Source organism: Talpa occidentalis, unplaced genomic scaffold, assembly GCF_014898055.3.
Source record: "Talpa occidentalis isolate TD23 unplaced genomic scaffold, MPIMG_talOcc4v2.1, whole genome shotgun sequence".
Taxonomy (NCBI): domain Eukaryota; kingdom Metazoa; phylum Chordata; class Mammalia; order Eulipotyphla; family Talpidae; genus Talpa; species Talpa occidentalis.
The window spans coordinates 52,921,247-52,944,091 of record NW_026555331.1 but is presented as its reverse complement, the minus strand read 5'-3'; the positions used below and the strand labels follow the sequence as shown (position 1 = coordinate 52,944,091).

Sequence of the window (22,845 nt, the reverse complement as noted above, 5' to 3'; positions counted from 1 at the left end):
ACTTGGAAAACATACTTTGGTTGCTAACATAAATGTCTTCCAAATAAAAAGGAGTTTGAATACATGCAGCAATGTGATTTCATTGGTACATACAATTCTGGCACCCCACAAAAGCTTACTTTCCTTGTTGATTCTGAAAACAGTGCTAGTGAGTGTTCCTTCGCCCATCATGAGCAGGCTTCAAAGAAGCAAACCCTGGAGGACACCAGGTCTCTTGAGGACAAAGGCCCTCTAAAAATTTTTTTCAGGCCTTCCCTGGTAGCACAGCGGTTGAGCGCTGGGCTGCAAAGCTGCCTGCAGCCTGTACAGCACCAGTTCCATCCCCAGCCACCAGTGAGGGTCCCACATGGCGCAACAGACCTCTCCTGCCATTCCTGCTGCTCCCCTCAGCAGTGTATTTCGTCAGTCTGCCTGTTCTGCTCCCTGCTCTGGCTCTGGTGAATCCTCTCACCCTCCCATGCTTCTGACTGTACCCAGTGCTTATATAAATAAATAAATTAATGAATTTTTTTTTTCCAAAATCTCTTTAAAAATGCAAGAAAGTCTTTTATGTCTCAAGAATTCTGAGGTTAGTCCTGTATAGATCTGTCACTTTTTGCAAGGCGAGGCCTTAAGACCTGTGTCTATGTAAAAGAATGTCTATATTTTTAAGTTGTTTAAGAGAGCCCTTAAGTTGTCTTGTTTGTTTAAAAATGGATAGAGAACCACGTTAGAGGGTATGAAGATAAATAATAAATGAGTGACAGATCAAGACCACAATTAGCCCAGGGTTAATAAGCCTCCCAGTGGGTAAAGACTCTTTCTTTAGGAAACACCAGATACATGTATATGGCTGGTGTTAACTGTTGAATTTCTTTTTACATTTAAAAACATTTTTTCTAAATCAAAATAAAATCAAAGGTATAGAATCTTAAAAAAATTCTATAACCCATTTGTTTAGTGTTCATTGATTCATGTGTGTGAGAGAGGTGATCCTTTCTGTCCCTTCTATGATAGATTATTGGTGTTTTATTGATAGTAGCTTTAACAATTAAACTTGCTTTAATTTATATTACATGAAATAAACCAGTGTAATATAAATGAGTGTGTCATGTGTGTGAATTGTTTAATCTCAATTTGTTACAAAAATAGCATCATAAAACCTTCATCCTGAGAATTATTCATCTGTTCTCATCTATAACAATCTGTGGCTGCAATGGAGTGAGAAAGAATATTTTAAAAGCAGATCCTGTAGCTAGATAATAGATAGATAGATAGATAGATAGATAGATAGATAGATAGATAGATAGACAAATATCAGCTCCTCTTCACCCAATTGAATATTTTTTTGCTACAGAATATATTTTTGCTCCTTTTCCATGTTCCCCTGTGATCATAAAAAAAAGACACTGGGCCTCCCTGGTGGCGCAAGGGGTTAAGATGCAACCTATGAAGCTATCACCAGCCACTGCGGCACAAGTTCAATCCCCAGCCAGAGAGCTATATCCATGGCGCAGCAGACCAATCCTGGCTCACCCGTTGCTCCCCTCAGCAGTGTATTTCAGTCTGCCTGTTCTGTTCCCCACTCTGTCTCTGGTGAATCTTCTCACCCTCCCGCGCATCTGGCCTGTACCCCGGTTCTTGTATGCATGAATAAATAAATCTTTAAAAAAAAAACAAAAAAGACCCTGATGACAAGTAACTGTTTGCTATTTTTTTCTTAAATCAGCCTATGCTATACTCTCATTTTATACAATTAAATATAGAGACCTACACCAAACTTTTAGGAGTTAAAAAATAGTGCACAAAATAATTCTTCCATTGTACAGATCAAGAGCTCTAGAAAACCACAAGTATTATTAGTTGTTCAGTCAAGTAATAAAGGCATGAAGAATAGGGGAGAAAGCACCCCAGGACCGAAAATGCATAAGGTAGTAGACAGATCAAAAATCACTCTATGTCTTTCTTGCAGCACTTATCTTTCCTTCATTTCTAAAGATTTAGCTAATACAAAAATTTCTATCACCGCACTTCTTAGCCTAACATACAATCATTTCCCATCTGGTCATTTGGCTAAATGAAGGGGCAGAGGGCTGTTAGAGTTGGAAATGAGGGTTATGACAGTCGCCTTTGTTCTGTGTTCCATAAGACCCATTGCTCATTTTTATGACTGATAATAAAGTACATAATAAATAATAACCAAAAATCACCAAAACTGAGAGCTTTGAAAAATCATACAAATTTAAGAGTGAACTACCTAGTTCAGAATAAAAAGAAATTTTTACCTTGATGTACTTTCTCCCTTGGGTTCAACATTATTATTCCTTGTACCTTTCCTAAAAGCTAATATGGTCCTTTACTTGGTCTGCATATATGCCAACTGGATCTAGAATATATAATTACATACGAAAGTAAAACTGTGAAAATTTGGCCATGGAAGTCAGTGTTTTTGGCCAAGGACATAAAACAACACACCATTAGAAAAGACATTTTCTAGCATCCAGTTAACAGCCAATTGATTTGTGATTTTTTTATAGACATTATAATATACACTTAAAATCCAGGGTGGAACACATCCATTTTTCATCAATTAAATACCTTTTCAAGCAGCTGAAATTATGTGGTTGTTATACGAAATAACCAAAAGGAAAGTCTATATTAAACTGTCATCTGCAAATCCGTATTATGTATAACATAAAAATCAAAATATTTGCACAGTAAACCCTGCTACTCAGTGAAATAGGTTGAAAAATGAGGTGTTCTGACAAATACCCTCATTGGTGGTTAATGTGTTTATCATATTTGGGTTACCAATTTTCAAATAATTGTAATATGATTACAATCTCATAATATCAGAACTATAGTGAATGTAATAAATATATTCTTTCTCTGTGAACTTCTTTGTTTTTACTCCCCTGGTGGCGCAGCGGTTGAGCGCTGGGCTGCGAAGCTGCCCGCAGCCTCTGCAGCGCCATTTTGATCCCTGGCCTCTGGCGAGGGTCCCACATGGCATGGCAGACCTCTCCTGCCGCCCGCGCCCGCCGCTCCCCTCAGCAGTGTGTTTCCTCAGTCTGCCTATTCTACTCTCCGCTCTGGCTCTGGTGAATTCTCTCACCCTCCCGCGCTTCTGACTGTACCCCATGCTTGTATAAATAAATAAATCAATCGTTTAAAAAAAAAAATGCCAGTCAGCGTTGTGTGACAGAAATGAAAAAGTGGAGTTGTCCAAAAACAAAAGAATAAACGATCTAATTAAAATTTTTCCAAATTTTTCATGCCTTTATTACTTGACTGAACAACTAAAAATACTTGTGGTTTTCTAGAGCTCTTGATCTGTACAATTAATATTTTTCCAAAGATACACAAATGCCCAACAAGCACATGAAAATATGGTCAGTAGCATCAGTCACTAGGGAAATATAAACCAAAACCACAATGAGATACCACTTTATACCCAATGGGATGGCGATACTAAAAAGCATGAAAAATAACACAGGTTAGCAAGATACACAGAGACCAGAACCTTCTTTTATTGCTGGTAGGACTGTAAAATGGTGCAAGGTATGGAAAACAATTTGGATGTTACTGAATAGAGAATTATCACAAGACCCAGAAATTTTATGCCCAAGAAAATTGAAGGCAGGGATTCAAACAAATATTTATCTGGAAATGTACATGGCAACATTATTCACAACAGGCAAAAGGTAGAAATGACCCAAATGTTCATTAGTGGGCAAATGGATAAACAGCATGTGGTCTATATTTACAATGGGACATTAAAGAAATGAAATACTGATGCATTCCACAACATGAATTAAGCTTTTCTTTAAAGTTTATTTTTTTATGCATACAAGAGCTGGGGTATAGGCCAGAGGTGTGTGGGGGGTGAGAGGATTCACCAGAGACAGAGTGGGGAACAGAACAGGCAGACTGACTGAAACACACTGCTGAGGGGAGCAGCAGGCGAGTAGTCAGGAGAGGTCTGCTGAGCCATGTCGGTTTCTCTCTGGCCGGCCGGGGATTGAACTTGTGCCATATGGGTAGTTTCCTGGCTAGGGATTGAACTTGTGCTGCAGTGGCTGGTGATAGCTTCATAGGTTGCATCTCAACCCCCTGCGCTACCCGGGAAGCCCAAATCCAGAATTTTTTCCATGAGAAAAATGTGACCTTGCTGGCAGATATTCTCTGCATCCTCCAGGGAAGAAAGTAAACTTTACTGTGGTAGATGTCTGCATCTGCATTGAGTGAGAGGGTAGGAGTCCTCCCTCCTGCTTATTGAACTTGAAACACAGTGTGTCTGCTGCAAATGGACACACTGCAAGGCCTGCTCTCTTGTCACTTGTTAGGGACCCAAACTTCAACTCACTGACACTTAGAGAAAGGTCTTAGAGCAATAGCATTTATAAGAGAAGTTTATTTCTTTTTTTTTAAAGATTTATTTTTATTTATACAAGAACTGGGATACAGACCAGATGCACAGGAGGGTGAGAGAATTCACCGGAGACAGAGCGGGAACAGCAAGGCAGACGACCGAAAGCATTGCTGAGGGGAGCAGCGGGCGAGGCAGGAGAGGTCTGCTGCACCATGAGGGTTGCTCCCTGGCTGGCGGGAATCGAACTCATGCTGCAGTGGCTGCGGACAGCTTCATAGGTTGTGTCTTAACCCCTTGTGCCACCCGGGAGGCCCAATAAACATAAGTTTTATGACTATGTTGAAGATGCCAAATCATATGGGGGGGAAATGCTGTGCATAAGGAGGATCAGAACAGGCTGCAGTGAAAACATGACAATTGGGCAAATACTTGAAGGAAGTGAAGATAGGAGCCACGTATATGTCTTTCTTTCTTTCTTTATTATATTTGGCCACATATATGTCATGGGGACACTCCATGCAAAGGCTCTGAGAAAGGAGCATGACTGGCATGTGGTTACAGCTGAATGGCTGAGGCAGAAAACGTGGGGTCAACAAGAGAGAAGCACTTGCAAACCATTGGAAGGATTTTGGATTTTACTGGCAATTGAGGGGCAGTTGGAAAGGAAAGATTACAAGCCAATGGCCAGACACTATACAAAGAAAATGCTGATTCATAACCTACAGAAACCTACTCAGGAAACCAACCCCTTATCTATAATAACTAGGCCTGAAAGCCAACCTGCTTTAAGACAGACTTGTAGAAAGCTGGATTGCTGTCTCTCATAATGATCAGGAAGCTGAGCAGTAACTTCTGTAACAACTGATTCACAATCATCAGGACTTGATGATTAACTTACCAGCTTCTCCGACTTTTGTCTATACTTCCAACTTAGGGCCAGCCAGAGAAAGCTAAGGAATTGCTCCCCTAACCAATCACATAAGATACACCTTTCTAATAATTCCACCTCCAGCTTTTCCATCCAACATTCTCTGATTGGGACACAAGTAATCTCCTCTTTTTTCACTATGAAACTTTCCCTCTGTCTGCTTGTGAGTCTCTGCCTTTCAGTCTCTGCCAACATGCAAGTCATTGTGGCTAACGCATGGCATAGGCATGTACACGTAGCTCTGAATCAATAGCCTTCAGTGCTCTCATTATTTATTCCACAGATGGTTTTGAACACAAGAGTGACATACATGATACACCGCCTCTCGAGATTTTAAAAAGATCAGTGACACTGTTGTGTGAGAATAGTGGTGTGTTGCATACTTGGGGATGGGAGGACAAGAACAGAGGAGCACCCTTAGAAGTGTCCCCAAGGAGACACCCCCAGAGAGTTTGAGCCTATGGAGTTGCAGCAGAGGTAGTGAACATTGCTCCAACCCCAGTATTGATCTCAGGTAGAAACAAAAGGATTTACTGACAGCTTCGATGTGCATAAGAGACAGGGGAAGGATGATGCCAAGGCTTTTTGGTTTTGCCAGCTTGCTTGTTTATTTGCTTGTTTTGTCTGTACAAGTGAAGATTGGCGAGATACTGACTACAGGCAGCAAGTCCTCAGAAGCAGGTTAAGGAGAAAGATCATGAGTTTATTTTTGCACAAGCCCAGTGTCAAATGTCTGTTTGACTTCCGGGTGGCCATGTTGGGTAAGGTCTAGGTTCAGGTAAGAGGTCCAATTTGAAGAGATAAAATTTGTCCACAGAAAGATAATTTTTAAGACTACAAGACTAGGAAAAGTAAGTCTAAGGCCTCAATAGCCAGTGTTCTGAAACATGCTTTTTCTGTTGTTGTTTTTTTTTAAATCAGTAAACATAGATTTACCTCATTCTTTCTAACCATTGCATTGTTCCCTGGGAAGGAAAGATCAGTTTGTCATTCACTTACTAGTGAATATGTGATTTTTTTCCCAATGTCTTACTACCATAATGCATTCTTTATGCAATCCTTTGTTTACTGAGAACAATAAAACCAAGAATTAAACATTCTTTGAAAGTATGATTTAAAATAACTTAGTATCATACAGGCTATTATAGGTTGAGTTGTGTCCCCCCAAAAAAAATATGACTCAGAATATGACATTACTTGGAAATAGGGTTGTTGCAGATGCAATTAGTTAAGGTGAGACCATACTAAGGTAGCATGGGCCTTCACCTGAGATGACTGAAGCCTTATAAGAAAAGACTGGGCCTCCCTGGTGATGCAAGGGATTAATTAAGTCTCAGCGCTATGAGGCTCTCTGCAGCCACTGCAGCAATGTTTGAACCCCAGGCAGGGAGCTACCCCACAAGGCACAGCAGACCTCTCTTGTCTTGCCTGCTGCTCCCCTCAGCAGTGTATTTTAGTCAATCCACCTGTTCTGCTCCCCACTCTTGTATCTGGTGAACCCTCTCAACCCCCACACCTCTGGCCTGTACCTCAGCTCTTGTATTCATAAATAAATAAATCCTAAAAAAAAAATTAAAAAAAAAAGAAAAGTTAATTCATTGATCTAAAAATGCTTAACTATCAAAATTTCTTTTTTAAAAAAGTAGAGAATTTGACTATGAATTAGCCTGTTGGGTTTTTTTTTTTTTAAGTCCAAAGGAAAATATAAAGAAAACTATGTTTTGCAGCTTTAGGAGAAAGAATGTTTTCCACTCAAACAAGATATTTCACAGACTAGGTATAATACAGAAAAGTATTGCCTTAAGGAAACAAAGTGTGGACCTTCACCCAAAAATCACAGTGGTAATTACCTTCCTGAGATTCATTTGGGTTAAAATCATCTTTTATTAGATTTATGTTTTCAGATGTTGGAATACTAAATTAGGTAGTTTTCTTACTAATAAGCCACCTTGGGTATTACCTGTGCATGCCCTATATAGACCAGTGGTTCAGGGGAAAATGAGAAGGGAAGGAGGTAGTTAAAGGTGTTAGGTAATGTCAGTGGCAAGATCAAGGAGCCACAGGACAGTTCTGGATGATGCAATTGAAATGTTATTTTCATATATAACGAGGTGAATAAATCTTCTTAACTAGCAGTGATGAGCATTGACATTCGGCTTCACTACCCTCTGGGAGATTACTGTGTTAGTTTCCAATGCGGCTGTAAAAAAGTCCCACAAAGTGAGCAGCCTAAGACGACAGAAATGTATTCTGGGAGCTAGAAGTCCAAAATTTAGGTGTCAGCAGGGCTATACTCTTTCCAGAGGCTCCAGGGGAAGAACCTTCTTTGCCTCTTCCAGTCACTAATGGCTCCAAGCTCTCCCTCATTTCACATGGTCTTCTGTGTTTTCTGTCCCTTGTAAGACCCTTGTCATTGGAGTTAGGGCCCTCCCTGATAATCCAGCATGACTACATGTTGAGATCCTTAAATCAATGACATCTGCAAAGTCTCTTTTCCAAATAAGCTCACATTCACAGGTTCTATAAGTGAGGACAGGGATGTATCATTAGAGTGGCCCACTACAACTACTGAGTCTAATATTTACTCCTTTGGATATTATTTTATCTTTTCAATAATGTGATGACACAGCAAAAAAACAGGGACACCTTTATTTGGGTTTTCTAGGTAGTTTTTCATGGTTATTTGTGAGAAGGCCAAACCTTCAGGTTAACTAAAATTGGAGCAGACATGATAGCCAACAGGTTATCTCATTTAAATGAGAAATCTCCTTCTTTGACTCATTTTTTAGTATTTGTTAGGCTCCTATCGCTTTTTTATTCTCTATCTGATGTCTACCACTTCCTGAGCACTGAACTGCCCTTTAATTGATAGTCAGTTTCCTCATGTTGAACGGACATAATATTTGGCTGGTCTCACTCTCTCCGTCCCACCCCATAACTCCCATTCAGGTGCTGGACATGCTACTTTCCAAACTTCAAACCTCTGATTGGGTCTTTACTCAATAATGCATTAATTCACTCATAGTCATGTGTTTGTTACATAACCAAAGTTACAGAGCTGCTGAGTCTAATGACATCTGTACTCAGAATTCAAATTTAAATCAATGTCATCTCTATTAAATGCACTTGTTTTAAATTCAGAGCGTTCCCAACCCATAGGATTTTGTATAGTTGTTGTTTCTGCTTTAGTCTTAAGATATTTCCTTTTAGTAGAAAGTCATCATTTTCTTTCTGGCTGCCAAGTAACTGAATCTTCTCCCTATGTAAGTAATCCACCATCATATGAGACAGAGCCAACTTCTATTAAAGTAATTATCCGGAGCCTCCCCTGATGGCTCAGGCGGTTGAGTGCTGTGCTGTGAAGCTGTCCGCAGCCTCTACAGCGCCAGTTCAATCCCGCCAGCCAGTGAGGATCCCACATGGCGGGGCAGACCTCTCCTGTCGCGCCCGCTGCTCCCCTCAGCAGTGTATTTCGTCAGTCTGCCTGTTCTGTTTCCCGCTCTGTCTCTGGTGAATCCTCTCACCCTCCTGCGAATCTGGCCTGTACCTCAGTTCTTGTATAAATAAATAAATAAATCTTTAAAGTAACTATCAGGCCTCCCTGGTGGCTCACGGGGTTGGGACACAGCCTATGAGGCTCTCTGCAGCCACTGAAGCACAAGTTCAATCCCCTAGCTGGCCAGGGAGCAACCCACATGGCGCAGCAGACCTCTCCTAACTTGCCCCGCTGCTCCTCTCAGCAGTGTACTTCCATCAGTCTGTCTGTTCTGTTTCCCACTCTGTCTCTGGTGAATCCTCTCAGTCCCCACAACTCTGACCTGTGCCCCAGCTCTTGTTTACATAAATAAACAAATATTAAAGAAACTGTCAATCACCTATGTATCCCAGATACTCTCTTGCCCAGCCCAGACTCCCTTGCAGCATGGGTGTGGGTCTAGGCTCCGCCAGCAGACACATCTGCCAGGAATATTCTCAAGAATTAAATGTGGAAGCAGAAGCAACACCATTGTGAAAAGGGTGGTGGCCTCAGTAGGTCCAGCTACAGAATTTGGAGGACCCAGTGCAAAATGAAAACATGAGAATTCTGGTTAAAAAAGCAGGGGGAAAAATGCCATCGAAAGTACTAAATCAGGGCCTCCCCGGTGGCGCAAGGGGTTAAGTCTCAGCACTATGAAGCTATGGGCAGCCACTACAGCACAAGTTCAATCCCCAGCCAGGGAGATGACCCACATGACACAGCAGACCTCTCCTTTCTTGCCCGCTGTGCCCCTCAGCAGTGTATTTCAGTACATCTGCCTGTTCTGTTTCCCATTCTATCTCTGGTGAATCCTCTCACCCCCGCCCCCACCTCTGGCTTGCACCCCGCTTCCTTTTAAATGTATTTTATTATTTAAAATGTAATAGAGGTAACAGTGCTACATTAGTAAAAACAAAATTGAAAAAAAAAGTTTTGTGTCATAATTTTATAAATACAATAATAATATCTCACTCACTGTTCCTTTGCAGTGTCTTTCAACAAATTCACCTTTCCTGTTCAAATAATAATAATACATCATTGTGATATCTTGATTGATCATAAGATTTTTCTGGTTTACTCTATTGGAAATTAATTTATTACATCATCAAAATTTATACTTTTTCAACTACATTTTTGGTCAATATAATTGAAAATCACTCTTGGCAAGGGCAAGATTACAAATAATCTTTGATAATTTTTAATTTTGATAACTTTCCTGCTGATAGAATTATTCCTGAAGTTGATAAGAATATAGACTGTGGCAATATTGGAATAAACTTCTGGTAGATTATTTCAAAACATACATTTTAGTACATGTACAGCTGATGATCCTCATGGGAAAAAAATTTTTTAAACATTTATTCATTTATGCATACAAGAACTGGGGTGTAAGGCAGATGTGGGGGTGGGGTGAGGGGAGGGGTTGTGAAAGGATTCACCAGAGAGTGGGGAGCAGAACAGGCAGGTTTACCGAAATACACTGCTGAGGGGAGCAGTGGGCAAGGCAGGAGAGGTCTGCTGTGCCGAGTGGGCTACTCCCTGGCCTACTGGGGATCGAACTGAACTCAGGCTGCAGTGGCTGGCGATAGCTTGATGGCGCTGTCTTTAACCCCTGGACCACCAGGGAGGCCCTCATGGAAAAAATTTTCTAAAAAGACTTAGTTCTTCAAAGGATCAGAGAAAAAAAAAGACAAAACTAGCAGGCAATAACAGCTCTAAGACACACTGCAGGGGAGGGGGGTGTCAGAGTAGGGAGGGGAAAAGCACATGGCAGGTGTTCATGAGTGAGGTGGCAATGGGACATTTATGGGGATTACATGTGAGGGGAGAAATCAAATATTGCACAAAAATGAACAACAATGTAAGAAAAAAATTTTAAAAAGACTTAGTTCTTGATTCAATTCAGTCCAAAATAGCCTAATTTAACTTTAAATGCACATATCTACATTAGCATTCTATTTTGCTATTTATTTTTTATTAAACTTCAATTTTCTTACATCATTGTTCATTTTTGTACACTATGTGATTTCTCCCCTCAGGTATAGTCCCCCCATGAACCATCACCATAGTCCCTTGTGCTGATACCACTCAACATTTTTCTTTTCCCTTCTGATTTATTTCACTGAGCAGTATCATGGTGGAGAATTGGGTGTAGGCCAGAGATGGGGGTGGGGGAGCGGTGTGAATAGAGTCACCAGAGATCAGGTAGAGAATAGACAGGTGGAATTGCTAAGAGAAGCAGCAGGCAAAATAGGAGGGGTCTGTTACTCAGAGAGTGAGGGGCCCGAGGCTCTATTTATACTCCAGACAACACTGACTGGTTAGGGTGACTAGTCTTGGGTGTATCCTGACTGATGATCTGAAATTAGTATAAGGGATCACAAGCTCTTTGGATCATCAGCTTAATGTCCATGTTCCCAGGCCAGTTCCGTCTACTCCCTTTATCCATTCAAGCCTCCCAGACTTGCCTGCTGGACAAGGAATGGGGGCTTGGGTTTTTAAATTTAGCAAAGATACCATGACATATAATCCCTTCCAGTTCCATCCATGTTGATGTGAAAGGCATGAGTTTATCTTTTTTGATTGCTGAGTAGTATTCCATTGTGTGTATATAACACATCCTTTTTAAAAAAATTTTTTTATTTTATTTATTTATGCACACAAGAGCTGGAGTGTAAGCCAGAGGATCAGGAAGGGTGGGGTGGAAGGTGAGAGGATTCATCAGAGACAGAGTGGGGAACAGAAAGGAGAGGTCTACTGAGCCACGTGGGTCAGTTCCCTGATTAGGGACAGAACTTCTGCTGCAGTGGAGGTGACAGCTTCATAATGCTGAGACTTAACCCTTTGCACCACCAGGGAGGCCCCACAATAGCATTTTAATGGTTCCTGTCATTCCCTGTAACTTGCAGAGGTTGTGCAGGAAACCAAAGGTGGTCTCATAATAACGTAATTCAAAACGTGTGTTTAAACATTCTATCTGCTATTTTCAATAATAACAGAAAAAAATAATTTTAAAATTGTATTCTTTGTTAATAGTTGATTCATCTGAAGCATTATTTGAAGTGTTCTTTACCATCAAATGTGACAATATTTCAATCTAATTATTGTCTTTGCAATGTTGCCAGTAGTTTTCCCCAAAGCCAGATCCTAAAGTCATTGAAGAGTTCTGATAAAACCTCATAGGCTTTGTTGCATGTCCACCTGTGGGATTTTGTTTAGTATTAATTTACTGACAAGGTTTGACAGTAGTGGAGGTGTTGCCGGGGCTGGCTCCAGGGACAGGCAAGCAGAGCTCCTTGTCTCCTGCTTCCCTGGGCTGCAGCAGCCACATCTAATCTAGGCTTAGGTCCCTGCCCCACTGCCCACCACAGGCCTGAGCCAGTGTGCCCCTGCCAGGCCTGTTGCTCAAATGCTCCCTTACCTGGGCCTGTAGTTCAGAGTCCCCACCCCGCTGCCCAGTTTATCACTCCATTAGAGCATCGCCCTTTACTTACATTACACAAGAACCAAGATAAATTTATTAAGAATTTCAAGACAGCAATAGCAGCATAGCAACTAAACTAAGTTGGAGGGCCCTTTAAGAGGGGGACTCTTACATGCCCATAAAGTGTTTGCATCTATGGTATCGGCAGGACACTTGTACTTGGTTTTTACACTAGAAATAAGCTTTAACAGAATAGCAGATGTCAGTGGAAACAAAGAAAAATGGGTGTTTATGTCCTTAAAGGTAATGGGGATTCTGCCTCTCTTTGGCTGTGTGCCCTGGAATAAGTTGTTCAGCCTCTCTAGACCTCAAGTATCTTCATTTGTAAAAGAATATGGTGGTGTACCAATGTTTAAAAGATTTATTTTTATTTATTTATGCATACAAGAACTGGGGTGTAGGCCAGAGGTGCAGGGAGTGAGAGGATTCACCAGCAACAGAGTAGGGAGCAGAACAGGCAGATCTACTGAAACCACTGCTGAAGGGAGCAGCAGACTAGAGAGGAGGGGTCTGCTGCACCAAGTGGGTTAGGTCCCTGGCCAGGGATTAAATTCGTGGTGCAGTGGCTGCTGACAGCTTCATAGTGCTGAGACTTAACCCCTTGAGCCACCAGGGAGGCCCCTTACCAATGTTTATTTCCTGACTTTGATTCTTTTTTTTTTTTTTAAAGATTTATTTATGCATACAAGAACCAAGGTACAGGCCAGAGGTGTGGGGGGGTGAGAGGATTCACCAGAGACAGATTGGGGAACAGAACAGGCAGACTGACTGAAATACACTGCTGAGGAGAGCAGCAGGAGAGACAGGAGAGGACTGTGGCACCATGTGGGTAGCTCCCTGGCCAGGGATTGAACTCGTGCTGCAGTGGCTGCGGACAGCTTCATAGGTTGTGTCTTGACCCCTTGTGCCACCAGAGAGGCCCTTGGCTTTGATTCTTGTATTGATAGTTTGTCTGTGGAAGAGGTTAACTTTAGGGAAAACAGGGTGAAGGGTTGATAAGAATCATTTATTTTATTTTTGCAGATTTCTTGAAAGTATAAAATTTTTTCAGCAACAGATGATGTGGAAGAGAAGGAGGCCTCCCATCTGGCATTAGAATTAGAACACAAAGGCACTAATAAGTCCTGGCTTTTACTTATGGTTTTGTTGTGAACTAGTTGTTCTTCTTTGGACATGACGCTTGGACATTAATCCCTTACTTTCCTAGGAAAAATGAGGATATTGAATTTGATTCATAATGTCCTTTCTAGTGCTAAAATGTAAGAATAATTGAAGGGTCTCTAGGTTCTCATTAGCTCTTTAGTTCTCCTTAACTCTTTCTTATTTTGAAATTTTTTTAATTAATCCTTCCAATCCTCCCTAGCTATGTTTTCCTCTATGTCTACTCAGCATATGTAAGTACTAAGCTCAACCGAACTTAGTACTTAAAGTGATCCATGAGTACATTTACATAAGCAAAGAAGTTTTTACTCTAGGAAGAAGACAGTTTCCAGCATATTTAACTGAAAGAAGATACTTCTCTGTCACCCAGTGATCTCATCTTAGTCATTTTCTGCTCACCTGATGCCTCTTAACCTTGACAGCTCTTTGAAATCACCCGGAAAGCTTTTGCAACTACTGATGCTCCAGACTGACCTCCTAGAGGTTCTGATATGATGGGTCTGGTATGACTAGGCTAAACTGTATTTTTAATATTTGATGAATATCATATTTATCAAAATTATTTCTTTTTTAAAAAGATTTATTTATGTATACAAGAAATGGGGTATAAGCCAGAGGTGCAGAGGATGAGAGGATTCGCCAGAGACAGAGTGGCGAGCAGAACAGGCAGATCTACTGAAATACACTGCTGAGGGGAGTAGCCAGTGAGACAGGAGAGGTCTGCTGCGCCAAGTAGGTTAGCTTCCTGGCCGGGGATCGAACTCGTGCCGCAGTGGCTGGCGACAGTTTGATAGGGCTGTCTTTAACCCCTGAGCCACCAGGGAGGCCCAAAAAATTATTTCTTTTTTTTCTTTTTAAAGATTTTTTTATTTATGCATACAAGAGCTGTGGTACAGGCCAGAGATGCAAGGGGGTGAGAGGATTCACCAGAGACAGAGTGGGGAACGGAACAGGCGGACTGACTGAAGTACACTGCTGAGGGGAACAGCGGGAGAGTGAGGAGAGGTCTGCTGCATCATGCGAGTTGCTCCCTGGCTGGCCAGGGATAGAACTCATGCTGCAGAAGCTGCAGATTGCTTCATAGTGTGGTGCGTAACCCCTTGCGCCACTGGGGAGGCCCCCCAAAAATTATTTCTTAACGCTATAGTTGGTCCTATGGAAGCATAGTGCCCACATCATATAACCCCTTCTCAAGCAAAATCATTCAATGTTGTACAAATTGTACCAAATGGAAATCAGGGTAATTAATATATACTTTTTATTTATACAATATGGGCAGTACCTTTTCTTGAGATTCTAAACTCAAATGAAACAGGGACCTGATATTTGTTATAACAGTTTTCTTGTGTTATAACTCACATCCATGCAATTTCATATATTTAAAGTATAAAACACAATGATTTTTAGTAGAGTTGTCAGTGACCTAAAATTTAACCTTTGTACATAAGAGCAAAGTGTGAAAGAACTAATCATTTTCATTTAATTATAATAAGCTTTCGGTATTTTTTTCTCTCTATCTGTGTTATTCTATACAAGTCTGCTTAAAGAAAAGAAGGTAATTACCAGTGATAAACTCTTCTTTAATGAAAAGCAGTGTCATTAATGAGAAAAAAATAATGTCAGTTTTCTCTCAATGTTCATTCATCTTCCCTAAAAGGACACAGAGCACTTTCAAACAGTGATGATTAAATCCAAAATTTATATGCTTTGCTTTATATACTCTTTGATTAATCCATAACAACCAATTACCATTGCTTACCTTTATTATTAGATTTTCCCAGCACCATTACACTCCTGACTAATGAAAATGCTAAGAAGAGTTCATTAACAGCATGAACAATATCATTCTACCTAATGCTGAATGGTTAATTGTCTTCAAAACTTGAAGGCATGGCCTTATGATATACTGACCACTACTGTATATAAATGAGTTCATATAAAGCAGTTAACAACTCCTAGCACAAAGTAAGCGCTTGGTAGGCAGGTGATCAAATCATAGAAATCAGGAGAGTAAAGGGGTGACTACAGTAATAATATTTCCTGTTATAATTGTTACACAGCACCTCATTATTTTGGATAATTGATGCAAATGCATGATAATACAACAGGCCATTCTTCAGTCTAATGCTCTCCCAAGCTCTCCCAACTGAGCTATTTCAGCTGCGTAAAAACAGGCCATTCTTAATATTCATTTATAACTAAACCTTAGAAAGAAAAACACACAGATTCTTCAAGATCTTCCATATAAAGTATATGTCAATAGATGAAGCAAACATTGTCATCTTTGGCTGCTACTCTGGAATCACACTACACCCCACCAAACCCACACCAGAACGATTGGTCAAAAGAGCTATTGGTTATTAAACAGCCAAAAGATGACATGTCTTTGAGCATGACCAGTTCTTCTTGAGCCAAATGTGCAAGCACCAGTTAGCCTACAAATGCCAAGCTCCTATACATTTGGATTTCTGGGGCGATTAATCTGTCACACTCCGACATGTGATCAATTTTCTAATAATTGAACTTTAAGAGGAATGGTAGATAGTGTAAGGAAGTAAAACATAAATGAATTTTCCAGGTCACAGGAGCTTCTAACACCAATACTTCTAATCATTTAGATAGAACTCTTTTTTTTTTTAAAGATTCTTTTTTTTTTTATACAAGCACTGGGTACAGTCAGAAGTGAGGGAGGGTGAGAGAATTCACCAGAACCAGAGCGGGGAGCAGAACAGGCAGACTGACAAAAATACACTGCTGAGGGGAGAAATGGGCGTGGCAGGAGAGGTCTGAGTGCCATGTGGGACCCTCGCCACCAGCCGGGATCCAACCAGCGCTGCAGAGGCTGCGGGCAGCTTCACAGCCCAGCGCTGAACCGGTGCGCCACCAGGGGAGGCCCTTAGATAGAACTCTTTTTTTAAAAAAAGATTTATTTATGCATGCATGAATTCAAGAACTGAGGTGTAGGCCAGAGGTATAGGGGGTGATGAGACAGAGACAGAGTGGGAAACAGAACAGGCAGATCTACTGAAATACACTGCTGAGAAAGTAGCCAGCAAGAGAGGAGAGGTCTGCAGCGCATGTGGATTAACTCCCTGGCTGGGGATCGAACTCATGCTGCAGTGGCTGGCAACAGCTTGATAGTGCTGAGACTAACCTCTGCACTACCAGGGAGTCCCAAGAACTCTTTCTAAATGTGTAAGTTTCATGATATTATTCCAGAAGTCCGGGTCCTTCCTTTAGGAAAACTCATTTCATATCCATAAAAAATGCATAACTACTAGTCAATCCAGTGTTTTGCACTTTCAGAGACAAGAAAGCAAGAATGCTCTGTCGAGGCCTCCCGGGTGGCACAGCCGGTTGAGCGCTACGCTATTAAACTGTCTGCAGTCTCTACAGCACCGGTTCGATTCCTGGCCAACCGGGGAGAAACCCACGTGACGTGCCAGACCTCTCCTTCCTCACCCGCTGCTCCCCTCAGCAGTGTCTTCCATCCGTCTGCCTGTTCTGCTCCTTGCTCTGTCTCTGATGAGTTCTTTCACAATCCTGCATCTCTGACCTGTACCCCAGTTCTCGTATAAATAAATAAATCTCTAAAAAAAAAAGTGGGTGTATATATATATGTATATATGTGTATATATATGTATGTGTATATATATCTGTATATATAATGCTGTATCTACTCTCCATGCCAAGGAGGAGACTTCTGCAAAGCCACAATCCTGCCCGTCTTCATCCTTGACATGCCGCCTGTTTCATTCATAATCAGGAAGGAATCTCTGCAATCAATCTCTCACAAATTTCTTCATTTAAGATTTTCTAGTCTGGGGCCTCCCCAGTCGTGCAGCGGTTGAGCGCTGGGTTGCGAAGCTGCCTGCAGCCTCTGCAGCGCCAGATCAATCCCCGGCTGCTCCCCGGCCTCCAGAGGAGGGTCCCTCATGGCGCGCAGACCTCTCCTGCCGCCCGCTGCTCCCCTCAGCAGTGTATTTCATCAGTCTGGCTGTTCTGTTCCCCACTCTGGCTCTGGTGAATTCTCTCACCCTCCCTCACTTCTGACTGTACCCAGTGCTTGTATAAATAAATAAATAAAATCTTTTTAAAAATAAAATAAAACAGAATTTAAAACAGAAAAAAAAAAAAAATTTTCTTAAAAAAAAAGTTGGCCCTCTTTTTTCTTAGTGACTCCTAACAGATGAGGTCCACACTCCTCACACATGTTTGAGCATCCCCAAAGTGAGGCACCCTTCTTGGTTGGCCATTTGTAACTCTGCTTTTTCCCCTCACTCAAGAAAGTATTATTGGAAGAAAAGTAAGAGTAACATTGTTCAGATAAAACTGTTCTGATTTTCTTTTTTAAGCAAAATAACTTGAGGATATTTGCAAATTTGGGTGAATTACCTGACAACTTACTGTATGACCCATCAGTTGTGCTGTGACTCCAGTTGTGCTGTGACTCCAGCGTTGAGAAACGCTGCCTATATCTTGATGGATCTGAAATGAACCCCCTTTTCCTTTGATTCCAAAATGTTCACTTACTATTTATTCATTTGCTATTTTTTTATTCCACATAGTGTACCATATGCCAAGAATATGAAATGATTAACTCAAAAAATCCCCTTAGAAATCAGACCTCGGTGGTGGGTGTGGTTTGTATACACACTTGTCAAGGTGTGAAGCTATGCATCTAAATCTCATAGTGCTGAAAACCAATGTTACCTCAATTTTTTTAAAAGATTTTTTTATTTATTTATACAAGAGCTGGGGTACAGGTCAGAGGCGCAGGAGGGTGAGAGGATTCACCAGAGATAGAGCAGGGAGCAGAACAGGCAGATGGAAGTTGGATATCTTAACCAAAGAAACAAAGATGTATGGATACAGATCCTACAGGTGGATAGTTATTAGACTGCTAATGGTCTGTTTATATGGAATAATGGACTCTCTTTCACCATAAAAAGGAAAAAACTACTAATTCTCACAACAACAAGGATGAATATCAAAAACATGTGAAGAAAAAGAAGCTAGATACATATTGAAATTTCTAGAAAAGGGAAACTTAAAGAAAAAAAGAATGGGGATTGGTTGCCGATGAGCAGGCAGGAACTTTTTGGGGTGTAGAAATGTCCTAAAACTGGATTATGGGATTGTTTGTACAGCTATAAATTTTCTAGAAATCATTTTACTGTGCACTTACAATAGGCAAGTTTTATAGTAGGTAAATTATACCCCAGTGAAGCTGCTGTTAAAATTTACTACATACTTCCTTGCCCTTTGAGGAAAATATATTGAGCTTTATATTGAATCTTTTTCTTCACAGTCATCAGCGTAAATATGCTGCAGTATCGGTATAGTGGGGTCATTAGGTGATCAGTTTTGTGATCCTTAGTAATTATAAAACCTCCAAAGTCTCAATTTCCTCTTCTGTAAAATGAAGATAACGAAGGTATTCACCACATGGAATTGTTAGGATGAATAAGATAAAACATGCAATGAACTTGAAACAGAGCTAAACAGTATCAGCAGCTGATTACAATACTGCAGTTTTATATAGATGGAAGAAAAAGAAAGTTTGTGGGTGATGTCCCCAAAATCCAAGATGATAAAATCAAAGACATCTCTTAAAGGCATGTCATGCTATGTTTCTTCTAACCCTCCAGGCCTTCTTAGCTTCATTAACAATACAATATACAAATCATTTAAGCACCGAATGTCTATCAAATATTTCTGATGGGGCTTCCCTGGTGGCGCAAGGGGTTAAGACGCAACCGATGAAGCTGTTCTCAGCCACTGCAACACGAGTTCAATACCCAGCCATGGAGCTACTCACATGCGCAGGAGACCTCTCCTGACTCGCCCAATGCTCTCCTGGGCAGTGTATTTCAGTCAGTCTGTCTGTTCTGTTCCCTACTCTGTCTCTGGTGAATCCTTTCAACCCCACACGTCTGGCCTTTACCCCAGTTCTTGTATGTATAAATAAATCTTAAAAAAAAAAAAAAACTTCTGGGGCCTCCCCAGTGGGCAGCGGTAAATCGCTGGGTTGCGAAGCTGCCCTCAGCCTCTGCAGTGCCAGTTAGATCCCCGGCCACCGGGTGAGGGTCTCACATGGCGCACAGACCTCTCCTGCCTCCCACTGCTCCCCTCAGCAGTGTATTTCGTCAGTCTGCCTGTTCTGCTCCCCGCTCTGGCTCTGGTGAATCCTCTCATCCTCCCGCGCTTTTGACTGTACCCAGTGCTTGTATAAATAAACAAATAAATCTTTTAAAAAAATAATAAAACTTCTGACATATCAGGTTTTTCAATTACATTATCTCTTTTTTTCCTTAAAAAGATTTTTTTAAGATGTATTTATTTATGCATACAAGAACTGGGAAACAGGCCAGAGATGTGGTGGGGTAAGAAGATTCACCAGAGACAGAGTGGGGAGCAGAACAGGCAGATCTACTGAAAAACACTGCTGAGGGGAGCAGTGGGCAAGACTGGAGGGGTCTGCTGCACCATGTGGGTAGCTCCCTGGCCGGGGATTGAACTCATGCTTCAGTAGCTAGCAACAGCTTGATAGTGCTGTGACTTAACCCCTGCACCACCAGGGAGGTCCTTACATAATCTCTTTTAATCCTTCTAGCAAACCTGTGTGATCAACTACAAGTAAGAACTGTAAGACTTGAAGAATAAAACCTACCTATCGTGAACCTAATTCAGTTCCAAATTTATATGACTTCAAAACTCATGTGCTTTCTATTAATACCAATTGAGTAAGAATAGGAAACGTGACTGATTAACTATAGCAAAGGGGATTTTTTTGAATCAATATTTTAATTTTTGTAAAAAGGTTAGTGTTAGACGACATAATACTTCTGGTAATAGCCACTGAGATGAAGGTCCAGTAAAAAATGCTGCTCATTTTAATATTTCTTATGAAATTTTAACAAGGGACACTTTGGGATAATATTTTTCAAACATTCCTTGTGAAAGACTGGAAGTATAAGTTCTCGTTAGGAACAACTCCGTTTTTAAACTGTACAAAAAAGGTAACATAAAATATATAATTGGGCCTCCCTGGTAGCGCAAGGGTTTAAGACACAACCTATGAAGCTATCCCCAGCTATTGCAGCACGAGTTCGGTCATGGCCAGGGAGCTACCCACATGGCGCAGCAGACCTCTCCTGTCTCACCCGATGCTTCCCTCAGCAGTGTATTTCAGTCAGTCTGCCTGTTCTGTTCCCCACTCTGTCTCCGGTGAATCCTCCCACCCCCCTCCCCCTGCAACTCTGGTCTATACCCCAGTTCTTATATGTATAAATGAATAAATCTTAAAAAAAATAAAATATATAATTGGTGTTAAGTGATAGATAATTATATATAATATGCTAGCTAGTATGTACTATTTAAAATAAAAATGTGGGGCCTCCCTGGTGGCACAAGGGGTTAAGCACTGCACTATGAAGCAATCCACAGCCTCTGCAGCACGAGTTCGATCCCCAGCCAGCCAGAGAGAAACCCACATGGCAAAGCAGACCTCTCCTGTCTTGCCCACTGCTCCCCTTAGCAGTGTATTTCAGTCACTCTGCCTGTTCTGTTTCCCACTCTGTCTCTGGTGGATCCTCTCACCCACACATCTCTGGCCTGTACCCCAGCTCTTGTATGCATAAATAAATAAATCTTTAAAAAAATAATAAATAAAATAAAAGTGTGTGGGAAAACGTTTAGGTGATTGATGGATTTTTTTTTAACAATTGGTGAAACTTATTGGTTAAGAGTATATCAGAATTCTTTGTACTTTTCTTGAAATTTGTCTCGAAGTTTGAACCTTGAAAATTCAAGTTTAAAATAATTGCAGGTCCTAGTGGTGCAGGAGTTAAAGACAGTACTATCAAGATATTACCAGCCACTGCAGCACAAGTTTAATCCCCAGCCAGGGAGCTATCCACATGGTGTGGCAGACATCTCCTGTCTTACCCACTGCTCTCTTCAGCAGTGTATTTCAGTGAAGGTATCTGTTCTGCTTCCCACTTTGTCTCTGGTGAATCCTCTCAGTCCCCGCACCTCTGACCTATACCCCAGTTCTTGTATGCATAAATAAATAAATCTTTTTTTAAAAAAAAAATGGCATACAATTTTATTCTCCTTTATTATGAATTCAAAACTAGGAGTCAGAAATTATGAATGCCCTTCATGAGGCAAAAGACCAGAAAATAAAAAAATTTGCATTTCATGTTTACCACCTAACTTCCAATGAAATCTGTATTGTTCTATACAAGTGTTGCCTCCATTCTTCACTCCTAATTGACTGACTGTACCAACCCAAACAATTCAGTAGGTTAGAGAATAATCTGAGAAGAAAAGGTAGCCATGAAATGGAGACAACTATGCTGATTATTTTTTTATTCTTATTATAGAAGACAGCCTAAGTCAGGGACAGTAAGAAAAAGAAGCTTGCTAAGAAAACTCCCACAGATATTCAACCAGCCATGTAGTCAATAATATTGATTGGTGCTCTCTGTGTAGAAGAATATAGTGGTTAAGAGCATGGGCTTCAAAAACAGATAGAACAGGGTAATATCTTTATTTTGCTTTATTAACTCTATGGTCATCATGAGTAAGTTACTTCACTTTCTGTGTCATAGTTTCTGCACATGTAAAATGGGATAATAGTGCCTATCTTGTTATGATCTATACATTATATGTATTAATACATGCTTTGTGTTAGAACCCTGCTCAATTAGTATATTTATGCACTGAACTAAATGCTGGAAATAACAACAGTGAACAAGAAAAACATGGTCCCAGCCTGAGGAATCCTATGCCCTCAGAGTGTGGAATGCACACTTGCAAACAGCAATTACAATTACTACTTTAACTGCCATGGTTGAGACACATAGGAAAATAATAACCAACATTCATAGCATTCATTCTGTGATAGATGTCTCTAACAGCGCTTTATAGAATGTTAACTCACTTAATCCTCATTATAACTCCACAAGGAAGATACTATTAATTAGTCCATTCTGTCAATGAGAAATTGTGGTACAAAGGGTTTAAGTTACTTGATCAAGGTCATACAGAAGAAAACAAAACCAGGAATCAAACCCAAGCAATCATAATCAGAGTCCATTTTCCTAATTTGTCATGTGGCCTCTTTTAAGTGCCTTAACTCAGATTTGGAGCGTTAGGAAAGATTTCCCAGAGAAACGGTATCTATACTAAGACATAGAGGCTAAGAGTCACCAGATCAGGAGTGGCATAAAGAGAGGGGTAGGGAAGTATTGTAAGTAGAATGAATATGATGGTGAAGCAGCCACAAGAGAAAACATGGCACATTCACCCAGAAACTGCAGGAGTGGTACAATGTGAGCCTAGAGAGATTGGTAGCTCCCAGATTATTGGAGAGTGTTCTAAGTCATGTTGTGATT

At 40.8% G+C, this 22,845-nt stretch overlaps 1 pseudogene; it reads right to left on the bottom strand.

The window, feature by feature from the left end:
* LOC119249716 (serine/arginine-rich splicing factor 9-like) overlaps nucleotides 1-22,845 on the bottom strand; it is a 73,697-nt pseudogene that overhangs the window by 40,490 nt on the left and 10,362 nt on the right.